Here is a 12,829-nt window from a genome sequence, read left to right on the forward strand (position 1 = left end):
TGACAGCTGCAATGAAAACAACCTTAGGTGGGACAACACCTGGCTTAACATCTGCAGTTGAAACTACATTGGATCAAACTACATCTTCTGCAGAAAGTACTACCCTAGGCAGCACTTCTCCAGAAACAACTTCTCTGAGGACTACTTCCACTGAAACGACACCCTCAGTTAGTTCAACAGGGATTGTATTGGAAACATCCACACCTGTAATGACAACTGCTATGAAAACAACCTCAGTTGTAACTAGACCTGGCTTAACATCTGCAGTTGAAACTACATTGGTTCAAACTACATCTTCTGCAGAAAGTAGTACCTTAGGCAGCACTTTGGCAGAAACTACTTCCTTAGGCACAACTTCTCCAATAACGTCAACCCCAGGTACTACTGCTACTGAAATGACACCCTCAGTTAGTTCAACAGGGGCTGTATTGGAAACATCCACACCTGTAATGACAACTGCTATGAAAACAACTTCAGTTATAACTACTCCTGGCTTAACATCTGCAGTTGAAACTACATTGGTTCAAACTACATCTTCTGCAGAAAGTACTACCCTAGGCAGTACTTCTCCAGAAACAACTTCTCTGAGGACTACTTCCACTGAAACGACACCCTCAGTTAGTTCAACAGGGATTGTATTGGAAACATCCACACCTGTAATGACAACTGCTATGAAAACAACCTCAGTTGTAACTACACCTGGCTTAACATCTGCAGTTGAAACTACATTGGCTCAAACTACAACGTCTCCAGAAAGTAGTACCTTAGGCAGCACTTTGGCAGAAACTACTTCCTTAGGCACAACTTCTCCAATAACGTCAACCCCAGGTACTACTGCTACTGAAATGACACCCTCAGTTAGTTCAACAGGGGCTGTACTGGAAACATCCACACCTGTAATGACAACTGCTATGAAAACAACCTCAGTTGTAACTACACCTGGCTTAACATCTGCAGTTGAAACTACATTGGCTCAAACTACAACGTCTCCAGAAAGTAGTACCTTAGGCAGCACTTTGGCAGAAACTACTTCCTTAGGCACAACTTCTCCAATAACTTCAACCCCAGGTACTACTGCTACTGAAATGACACCCTCAGTTAGTTCAACAGGGGCTGTATTGGAAACATCCACACCTGTAATGACAGCTGCTATGAAAACGACCTCAGATGTCACTAGAACTTCTGCAGAATGTACTACTCCACCCTGCACATCTCCAGAAACTACTTCCCTGAGCTCTACTTCTGCTGAAACTGCACCTTCAGTTAGTTCAACAGGAATTGTATTGGAAACATCCACATCTGTAATAACTGCTATGAAAACAACCTTAGGTGGGACAACACCTGGCTTAACATCTGCAGTTGAAACTACATTGGCTCATACCACAACGTCTGCAGATAGTACTACCCTAGGCAGCACTTCTCCAGAAACAACTTCTCTGAGGACTACTTCCACTGAAACGACACCCTCAGTTAGTTCAACAGGGATTGTATTGGAAACATCCACACCTGTAATGACAACTGCTATGAAAACAACTTCAGTTGTAACTACACCTGGCTTAACATCTGCAGTTGAAACTACATTGGCTCAAACTACAACGTCTCCAGAAAGTAGTACCTTAGGCAGCACTTTGGCAGAAACTACTTCCTTAGGCACAACTTCTCCAATAACGTCAACCCCAGGTACTACTGCTACTGAAATGACACCCTCAGTTAGTTCAACAGGGGCTGTACTGGAAACATCCACACCTGTAATGACAACTGCTATGAAAACAACCTCAGTTGTAACTACACCTGGCTTAACATCTGCAGTTGAAACTACATTGGCTCAAACTACAACATCTCCAGAAAGTAGTACCTTAGGCAGCACTTTGGCAGAAACTACTTCCTTAGGCACAACTTCTCCAATAACGTCAACCCCAGGTACTACTGCTACTGAAATGACACCCTCAGTTAGTTCAACAGGGGCTGTACTGGAAACATCCACACCTGTAATGACAACTGCTATGAAAACAACCTCAGTTGTAACTACACCTGGCTTAACATCTGCAGTTGAAACTACATTGGCTCAAACTACAACGTCTCCAGAAAGTAGTACCTTAGGCAGCACTTTGGCAGAAACTACTTCCTTAGGCACAACTTCTCCAATAACTTCAACCCCAGGTACTACTGCTACTGAAATGACACCCTCAGTTAGTTCAACAGGGGCTGTATTGGAAACATCCACACCTGTAATGACAGCTGCTATGAAAACGACCTCAGATGTCACTAGAACTTCTGCAGAATGTACTACTCCACCCTGCACATCTCCAGAAACTACTTCCCTGAGCTCTACTTCTGCTGAAACTGCACCTTCAGTTAGTTCAACAGGAATTGTATTGGAAACATCCACATCTGTAATAACTGCTATGAAAACAACCTTAGGTGGGACAACACCTGGCTTAACATCTGCAGTTGAAACTACATTGGCTCATACCACAACGTCTGCAGATAGTACTACCCTAGGCAGCACTTCTCCAGAAACAACTTCTCTGAGGACTACTTCCACTGAAACGACACCCTCAGTTAGTTCAACAGGGATTGTATTGGAAACATCCACACCTGTAATGACAACTGCTATGAAAACAACTTCAGTTGTAACTACACCTGGCTTAACATCTGCAGTTGAAACTACATTGGCTCAAACTACAACGTCTCCAGAAAGTAGTACCTTAGGCAGCACTTTGGCAGAAACTACTTCCTTAGGCACAACTTCTCCAATAACGTCAACCCCAGGTACTACTGCTACTGAAATGACACCCTCAGTTAGTTCAACAGGGGCTGTACTGGAAACATCCACACCTGTAATGACAACTGCTATGAAAACAACCTCAGTTGTAACTACACCTGGCTTAACATCTGCAGTTGAAACTACATTGGCTCAAACTACAACATCTCCAGAAAGTAGTACCTTAGGCAGCACTTTGGCAGAAACTACTTCCTTAGGCACAACTTCTCCAATAACGTCAACCCCAGGTACTACTGCTACTGAAATGACACCCTCAGTTAGTTCAACAGGGATTGCATTGGAAACATCCACACCTGTAATGACAGCTGCAATGAAAACAACCTCAGCTGTAACTACACCTGGCTTAACATCTGCAGTTGAAACTACATTGGATCAAACTACATCTTCTGCAGAAAGTACTACCCTAGGCAGCACTTCTCCAGAAACAACTTCTCTGAGGACTACTTCCACTGAAACGACACCCTCAGTTAGTTCAACAGGGATTGTATTGGAAACATCCACACCTGTAATGACAACTGCTATGAAAACAACCTTAGGTGGGACAACACCTGGCTTAACATCTGCAGTTGAAACTACATTGGCTCATACCACAACGTCTCCAGAAAGTAGTACCTTAGGCAGCACTTTGGCAGAAACTACTTCCTTAGGCACAACTTCTCCAATAACGTCAACCCCAGGTACTACTGCTACTGAAATGACACCCTCAGTTAGTTCAACAGGGATTGCATTGGAAACATCCACACCTGTAATGACAGCTGCAATGAAAACAACCTCAGCTGTAACTACACCTGGCTTAACATCTGCAGTTGAAACTACATTGGATCAAACTACATCTTCTGCAGAAAGTACTACCCTAGGCAGCACTTCTCCAGAAACAACTTCTCTGAGGACTACTTCCACTGAAACGACACCCTCAGTTAGTTCAACAGGGATTGTATTGGAAACATCCACACCTGTAATGACAACTGCTATGAAAACAACTTCAGTTGTAACTACACCTGGCTTAACATCTGCAGTTGAAACTACATTGGTTCAAACTACATCTTCTGCAGAAAGTAGTACCTTAGGCAGCACTTTGGCAGAAACTACTTCCTTAGGCACAACTAATCCAATAATGTCAACCCCAGGTACTACTGCTACTGAAATGACACCCTCAGTTAGTTCAACAGGGGCTGTATTGGAAACATCCACACCTGTAATGACAACTGCTATGAAAACAACTTCAGTTGTAACTACTCCTGGCTTAACATCTGCAGTTGAAACTACATTGGTTCAAACTACATCTTCTGCAGAAAGTACTACCCTAGGCAGTACTTCTCCAGAAACAACTTCTCTGAGGACTACTTCCACGGAAACGACACCCTCAGTTAGTTCAACAGGGATTGTATTGGAAACATCCACAACTGTAATGACAACTGCTATGAAAACAACCTCAGTTGTAACTACACCTGGCTTAACATCTGCAGTTGAAACTACATTGGCTCAAACTACATCTTCTGCAGAAAGTAGTACCTTAGGCAGCACTTTGGCAGAAACTACTTCCTTAGGCACAACTTCTCCAATAACTTCAACCCCAGGTACTACTGCTACTGAAATGACACCCTCAGTTAGTTCAACAGGGGCTGTATTGGAAACATCCACACCTGTAATGACAGCTGCTATGAAAACGACCTCAGATGTCACTAGAACTTCTGCAGAATGTACTACTCCACCCTGCACATCTCCAGAAACTACTTCCCTGAGCTCTACTTCTGCTGAAACTGCACCTTCAGTTAGTTCAACAGGAATTGTATTGGAAACATCCACATCTGTAATAACTGCTATGAAAACAACCTCAGTTGTAACTACACCTGGCTTAACATCTGCAGTTGAAACTACATTGGCTCAAACTACAACGTCTCCAGAAAGTAGTACCTTAGGCAGCACTTTGGCAGAAACTACTTCCTTAGGCACAACTTCTCCAATAACGTCAAACCCAGGTACTACTGCTACTGAAATGACACCCTCAGTTAGTTCAACAGGGATTGCATTGGAAACATCCACACCTGTAATGACAGCTGCAATGAAAACAACCTCAGCTGTAACTACACCTGGCTTAACATCTGCAGTTGAAACTACATTGGTTCAAACTACATCTTCTGCAGAAAGTACTACCCTAGGCAGCACTTCTCCAGAAACAACTTCTCTGAGGACTACTTCCACTGAAACGACACCCTCAGTTAGTTCAACAGGGATTGTATTGGAAACATCCACACCTGTAATGACAACTGCTATGAAAACAACCTTAGGTGGGACAACACCTGGCTTAACATCTGCAGTTGAAACTACATTGGCTCATACCACAACGTCTCCAGAAAGTAGTACCTTAGGCAGCACTTTGGCAGAAACTACTTCCTTAGGCACAACTTCTCCAATAACGTCAACCCCAGGTACTACTGCTACTGAAATGACACCCTCAGTTAGTTCAACAGGGATTGCATTGGAAACATCCACACCTGTAATGACAGCTGCAATGAAAACAACCTTAGGTGGGACAACACCTGGCTTAACATCTGCAGTTGAAACTACATTGGATCAAACTACATCTTCTGCAGAAAGTACTACCCTAGGCAGCACTTCTCCAGAAACAACTTCTCTGAGGACTACTTCCACTGAAACGACACCCTCAGTTAGTTCAACAGGGATTGTATTGGAAACATCCACACCTGTAATGACAACTGCTATGAAAACAACCTCAGTTGTAACTAGACCTGGCTTAACATCTGCAGTTGAAACTACATTGGTTCAAACTACATCTTCTGCAGAAAGTAGTACCTTAGGCAGCACTTTGGCAGAAACTACTTCCTTAGGCACAACTTCTCCAATAACGTCAACCCCAGGTACTACTGCTACTGAAATGACACCCTCAGTTAGTTCAACAGGGGCTGTATTGGAAACATCCACACCTGTAATGACAACTGCTATGAAAACAACTTCAGTTATAACTACTCCTGGCTTAACATCTGCAGTTGAAACTACATTGGTTCAAACTACATCTTCTGCAGAAAGTACTACCCTAGGCAGTACTTCTCCAGAAACAACTTCTCTGAGGACTACTTCCACTGAAACGACACCCTCAGTTAGTTCAACAGGGATTGTATTGGAAACATCCACACCTGTAATGACAACTGCTATGAAAACAACCTCAGTTGTAACTACACCTGGCTTAACATCTGCAGTTGAAACTACATTGGCTCAAACTACAACGTCTCCAGAAAGTAGTACCTTAGGCAGCACTTTGGCAGAAACTACTTCCTTAGGCACAACTTCTCCAATAACGTCAACCCCAGGTACTACTGCTACTGAAATGACACCCTCAGTTAGTTCAACAGGGGCTGTATTGGAAACATCCACACCTGTAATGACAACTGCTATGAAAACAACCTCAGTTGTAACTACACCTGGCTTAACATCTGCAGTTGAAACAACTACATTGGCTCAAACTACAACGTCTCCAGAAAGTAGTACCTTAGGCAGCACTTTGGCAGAAACTACTTCCTTAGGCACAACTTCTCCAATAACGTCAACCCCAGGTACTACTGCTACTGAAATGACACCCTCAGTTAGTTCAACAGGGATTGCATTGGAAACATCCACACCTGTAATGACAGCTGCAATGAAAACAACCTCAGCTGTAACTACACCTGGCTTAACATCTGCAGTTGAAACTACATTGGTTCAAACTACATCTTCTGCAGAAAGTACTACCCTAGGCAGCACTTCTCCAGAAACAACTTCTCTGAGGACTACTTCCACTGAAACGACACCCTCAGTTAGTTCAACAGGAATTGTATCGGAAACATCCACACCTGTAATGACAACTGCTATGAAAACAACCTCAGTTGTAACTACACCTGGCTTAACATCTGCAGTTGAAACTACATTGGTTCAAACTACATCTTCTGCAGAAAGTAGTACCTTAGGCAGCACTTTGGCAGAAACTACTTCCTTAGGCACAACTTCTCCAATAACGTCAACCCCAGGTACTACTGCTACTGAAATGACACCCTCAGTTAGTTCAACAGGGATTGCATTGGAAACATCCACACCTGTAATGACAACTGCTATGAAAACAACCTTAGGTGGGACAACACCTGGCTTAACATCTGCAGTTGAAACTACATTGGCTCAAACCACAATGTCTGCAGAAAGTACTACCCTAGGCAGCACTTCTCCAGAAACAACTTCTCTGAGGACTACTTCCACTGAAACGACACCCTCAGTTAGTTCAACAGGGATTGTATTGGAAACATCCACACCTGTAATGACAACTGCTATGAAAACAACTTCAGTTGTAACTACACCTGGCTTAACATCTGCAGTTGAAACTACATTTGCTCAAACTACAACTTCAGAAAGTACCACTTTACGCAGCACTTCTGCAGAAACTTCTCCCATAGGAACTACTGCTGAAACACACTCAGTTAGTTCAACAGGGATTGCATTGGAAACATCCACACCTGTAATGACAACTGCTATGAAAACAACCTCAGTTGTAACTACACCTGGCTTAACATCTGCAGTTGAAACTACATTGGCTCAAACTACAACGTCTCCAGAAAGTAGTACCTTAGGCAGCACTTTGGCAGAAACTACTTCCTTAGGCACAACTTCTCCAATAACGTCAACCCCAGGTACTACTGCTACTGAAATGACACCCTCAGTTAGTTCAACAGGGGCTGTATTGGAAACATCCACACCTGTAATGACAACTGCTATGAAAACAACCTCAGTTGTAACTACAAATGGCTTAACATCTGCAGTTGAAACTACATTGGCTCAAACTACAACGTCTCCAGAAAGTAGTACCTTAGGCAGCACTTTGGCAGAAACTACTTCCTTAGGCACAACTTCTCCAATAACGTCAACCCCAGGTACTACTGCTACTGAAATGACACCCTCAGTTAGTTCAACAGGGGCTGTATTGGAAACATCCACACCTGTAATGACAACTGCTATGAAAACAACCTTAGGTGGGACAACACCTGGCTTAACATTTGCAGTTGAAACTACATTGTCTCAAACCACAACGTCTGCAGAAAGTACTACCCTAGGCAGCACTTCTCCAGAAACAACTTCTCTGAGGACTACTTCCACTGAAACGACACCCTCAGTTAGTTCAACAGGGATTGTAATGGAAACATCCACACCTGTAATGACAACTGCTATGAAAACAACTTCAGTTGTAACTACTCCTGGTTTAACATCTGCAGTTGAAACTACATTGGCTCAAACTACATCTTCTGCAGAAAGTACTACCCTAGGCAGCACTTCTACAGAAACAACTTCTCTGAGGTCTACCTCCACTGAAACGACACCCTCAGTTAGTTCAACAGGGATTGTATTGGAAACATCCACACCTGTAATGACAACTGCTATGAAAACAACTTCAGTTGTAACTACACCTGGCTTAACATCTGCAGTTGAAACTACATTGGCTCAAACTACAACTTCAGAAAGTACCACTTTACGCAGCACTTCTGCAGAAACTTCTCCCATAGGAACTACTGCTGAAACACCCTCAGTTAGTTCAACAGGGATTGTATTGGAAACATCCACACCTGTAATGACAACTGCTATGAAAACAACCTCAGTTGTAACTACACCTGGCTTATCATCTGTTGGTAAAACTACATTTGCTCAAACTACAACATCTCCAGAAAGTAGTACCTCAGGCAGCACTTTGGCAGAAAATACTTCCTTAGGCACAACTTCTCCAATAACGTCAACCCCAGGTACTACTGCTACTGAAATGACACCCTCAGTTAGTTCAACAGGGGCTGTACTGGAAACATCCACACCTGTAATGACAACTGCTATGAAAACAACCTCAGTTGTAACTACACCTGGCTTAACATCTGCAGTTGAAACTACACTGGCTCAAACTACAACGTCTCCAGAAAGTAGTACCTTAGGCAGCACTTTGGCAGAAACTACTTCCTTAGGCATAACTTCTCCAATAACGTCAACCCCAGGTACTACTGCTACTGAAATGACACCCTCAGTTAGTTCAACAGGGGCTGTATTGGAAACATCCACACCTGTAATGACAACTGCTATGAAAACAACCTTAGGTGGGACAACACCTGGCTTAACATTTGCAGTTGAAACTACATTGTCTCAAACCACAACGTCTGCAGAAAGTACTACCCTAGGCAGCACTTCTCCAGAAACAACTTCTCTGAGGACTACTTCCACTGAAACGACACCCTCAGTTAGTTCAACAGGGATTGTAATGGAAACATCCACACCTGTAATGACAACTGCTATGAAAACAACTTCAGTTGTAACTACTCCTGGTTTAACATCTGCAGTTGAAACTACATTGGCTCAAACTACATCTTCTGCAGAAAGTACTACCCTAGGCAGCACTTCTCCAGAAACAACTTCTCTGAGGTCTACCTCCACTGAAACAACACCCTCAGTTAGTTCAACAGGGATTGTATTGGAAACATCCACACCTGTAATGACAACTGCTATGAAAACAACTTCAGTTGTAACTACACCTGGCTTAACATCTGCAGTTGAAACTACATTGGTTCAAACTACATCTTCTGCAGAAAGTACTACCCTAGGCAGCACTTCTCCAGAAACAACTTCACTGAGGACTACTTCCACTGAAACAACACCCTCAGTTAGTTCAACAGGGATTGCATTGGAAACATCCACACCTGTAATGACAACTGCTATGAAAACAACCTTAGGTGGGACAACACCTGGCTTAACATCTGCAGTTGAAACTACATTGGCTCATAACACAACGTCTGCAGATAGTACTACCCTAGGCAGCACTTCTCCAGAAACAACTTCTCTGAGGACTACTTCCACTGAAACGACAACCTCAGTTAGTTCAACAGGGATTGTATTGGAAACATCCACACCTGTAATGACAACTGCTATGAAAACAACCTCAGTTGTAACTTCTCCTGGCTTAACATCTGCAATTGAAACTACATTGGCTCAAACTACAACTTCAGAAAGTACCACTTTACGCAGCACTTCTGCAGAAACTTCTCCCATAGGAACTACTGCTGAAACACCCTCAGTTAGTTCAACAGGGATTGCATTGGAAACATCCACACCTGTAATGACAACTGCTATGAAAACAACCTCAGTTGTAACTACACCTGGCTTAACATCTGCAGTTGAAACTACATTGGCTCAAACTACAACATCTCCAGAAAGTAGTACCTTAGGCAGCACTTTGGCAGAAACTACTTCCTTAGGCACAACTTCTCCAATAACGTCAAACCCAGGTACTACTGCTACTGAAATGACACCCTCAGTTAGTTCAACAGGGGCTGTATTGGAAACATCCACACCTGTAATGACAACTGCTATGAAAACAACCTTAGGTGGGACAACACCTGGCTTAACATTTGCAGTTGAAACTACATTGTCTAAAACCACAACGTCTGCAGAAAGTACTACCCTAGGCAGCACTTCTCCAGAAACAACTTCTCTGAGGACTACTTCCACTGAAACGACACCCTCAGTTAGTTCAACAGGGATTGTAATGGAAACATCCACACCTGTAATGACAACTGCTATGAAAACAACTTCAGTTGTAACTACTCCTGGTTTAACATCTGCAGTTGAAACTACATTGGCTCAAACTACATCTTCTGCAGAAAGTACTACCCTAGGCAGCACTTCTCCAGAAACAACTTCTCTGAGGTCTACCTCCACTGAAACGACACCCTCAGTTAGTTCAACAGGGATTGTATTGGAAACATCCACACCTGTAATGACAACTGCTATGAAAACAACTTCAGTTGTAACTACACCTGGCTTAACATCTGCAGTTGAAACTACATTGGCTCAAACTACAACTTCAGAAAGTACCACTTTACGCAGCACTTCTGCAGAAACTTCTCCCATAGGAACTACTGCTGAAACACCCTCAGTTAGTTCAACAGGGATTGTATTGGAAACATCCACACCTGTAATGACAACTGCTATGAAAACAACCTCAGTTGTAACTACACCTGGCTTATCATCTGTTGGTAAAACTACATTTGCTCAAACTACAACTTCAGAAAGTACCACTTTACGCAGCACTTCTGCAGAAACTTCTCCCATAGGAACTACTGCTGAAACACCCTCAGTTAGTTCAACAGGAATTGCATTGGAAACATCCACACCTGTAATGACAACTGCTATGAAAACAACCTCAGTTGTAACTACACCTGGCTTAACATCTGCAGTTGAAACTACATTGGCTCAAACTACAACATCTCCAGAAAGTAGTACCTCAGGCAGCACTTTGGCAGAAACTACTTCCTTAGGCACAACTTCTCCAATAACGTCAACCCCAGGTACTACTGCTACTGAAATGACACCCTCAGTTAGTTCAACAGGGGCTGTACTGGAAACATCCACACCTGTAATGACAACTGCTATGAAAACAACCTCAGTTGTAACTACACCTGGCTTAACATCTGCAGTTGAAACTACACTGGCTCAAACTACAACGTCTGCAGAAAGTACTACCCTAGGCAGCACTTCTCCAGAAACAACTTCACTGAGGACTACTTCCACTGAAACAACACCCTCAGTTAGTTCAACAGGGATTGTATTGGAAACATCCACACCTGTAATGACAACTGCTATGAAAACAACCTCAGTTGTAACTACACCTGGCTTAACATCTGCAGTTGAAACTACATTGGCTCAAACTACAACGTCTCCAGAAAGTAGTACCTTAGGCAGCACTTTGGCAGAAACTACTTCCTTAGGCACAACTTCTCCAATAACGTCAACCCCAGGTACTTCTGCTATTGAAATGACACCCTCAGTTAGTTCAACAGGGGCTGTACTGGAAACATCCACACCTGTAATGACAACTGCTATGAAAACAACCTCAGTTGTAACTACACCTGGCTTATCATCTGTTGGTAAAACTACGTTGGCTCAAACTACTTCAGAAAGTACCACTTTACGCAGCACTTCTGCAGAACCTTCTCCCATAGGAACTACTGCTGAAACAACACCCTCAGTTAGTTCAACAGGGGTTGCATTGGAAACATCCACACCTGTAATGACAACTGCTATGAAAACAACCTCAGTTGTAACTACACCTGGCTTAACATCTGCAGTAGAAACTACATTGGCTCAAACTACAACGTCTCCAGAAAGTAGTACCTTAGGAAGCCCTTTGGCAGAAACTACTTCCTTAGGCACAACTTCTCCAATAACGTCAACCCCAGGTACTTCTGCTACTGAAATGACACCCTCAGTTAGTTCAACAGGGGCTGTACTGGAAACATCCACACCTGTAATGACAACTGCTATGAAAACAACCTCAGTTGTAACTACACCTGGCTTAACATCTGCAGTTGAAACTACATTGGTTCAAACTACATCTTCTGCAGAAAGTACTACCGTAGGCAGCACTTCTCCAGAAACAACTTCTCTGAGGACTACTTCCACTGAAACGACACCCTCAGTTAGTTCAACAGGGATTGTATTGGAAACATCCACACCTGTAATGACAACTGCTATGAAAACAACCTTAGGTGGGACAACACCTGGCTTAACATCTGCAGTTGAAACTACATTGGTTCAAACTACATCTTCTGCAGAAAGTACTACCCTAGGCAGCATTTCTCCAGAAACAACTTCACTGAGGACTACTTCCACTGAAACGCCACCCTCAGTTAGTTCAACATGGACTGAATTGGAAACATCCACACCTGTAATGACAACTGCTATGAAAACAACCTCAGTTGTAACTACACCTGGCTTAACATCTGCAGTTGAAACTACATTGGCTCAAACTACAACGTCTCCAGAAAGTAGTACCTTAGGCAGCACTTTGGCAGAAACTACTTCCTTAGGCACAACTTCTCCAATAACGTCAACCCCAGGTACTACTGCTACTGAAATGACACCCTCAGTTAGTTCAACAGGGGCTGTACTGGAAACATCCACACCTGTAATGACAGCTGCAATGAAAACAACCTCAGCTGTAACTACACCTGGCTTAACATCTGCAGTTGAAAC

Source organism: Abramis brama (assembly GCF_963993115.1).
Source record: "Abramis brama genome assembly, chromosome: 14".
Classification (NCBI taxonomy): Eukaryota; Metazoa; Chordata; class Actinopteri; order Cypriniformes; family Leuciscidae; genus Abramis; species Abramis brama.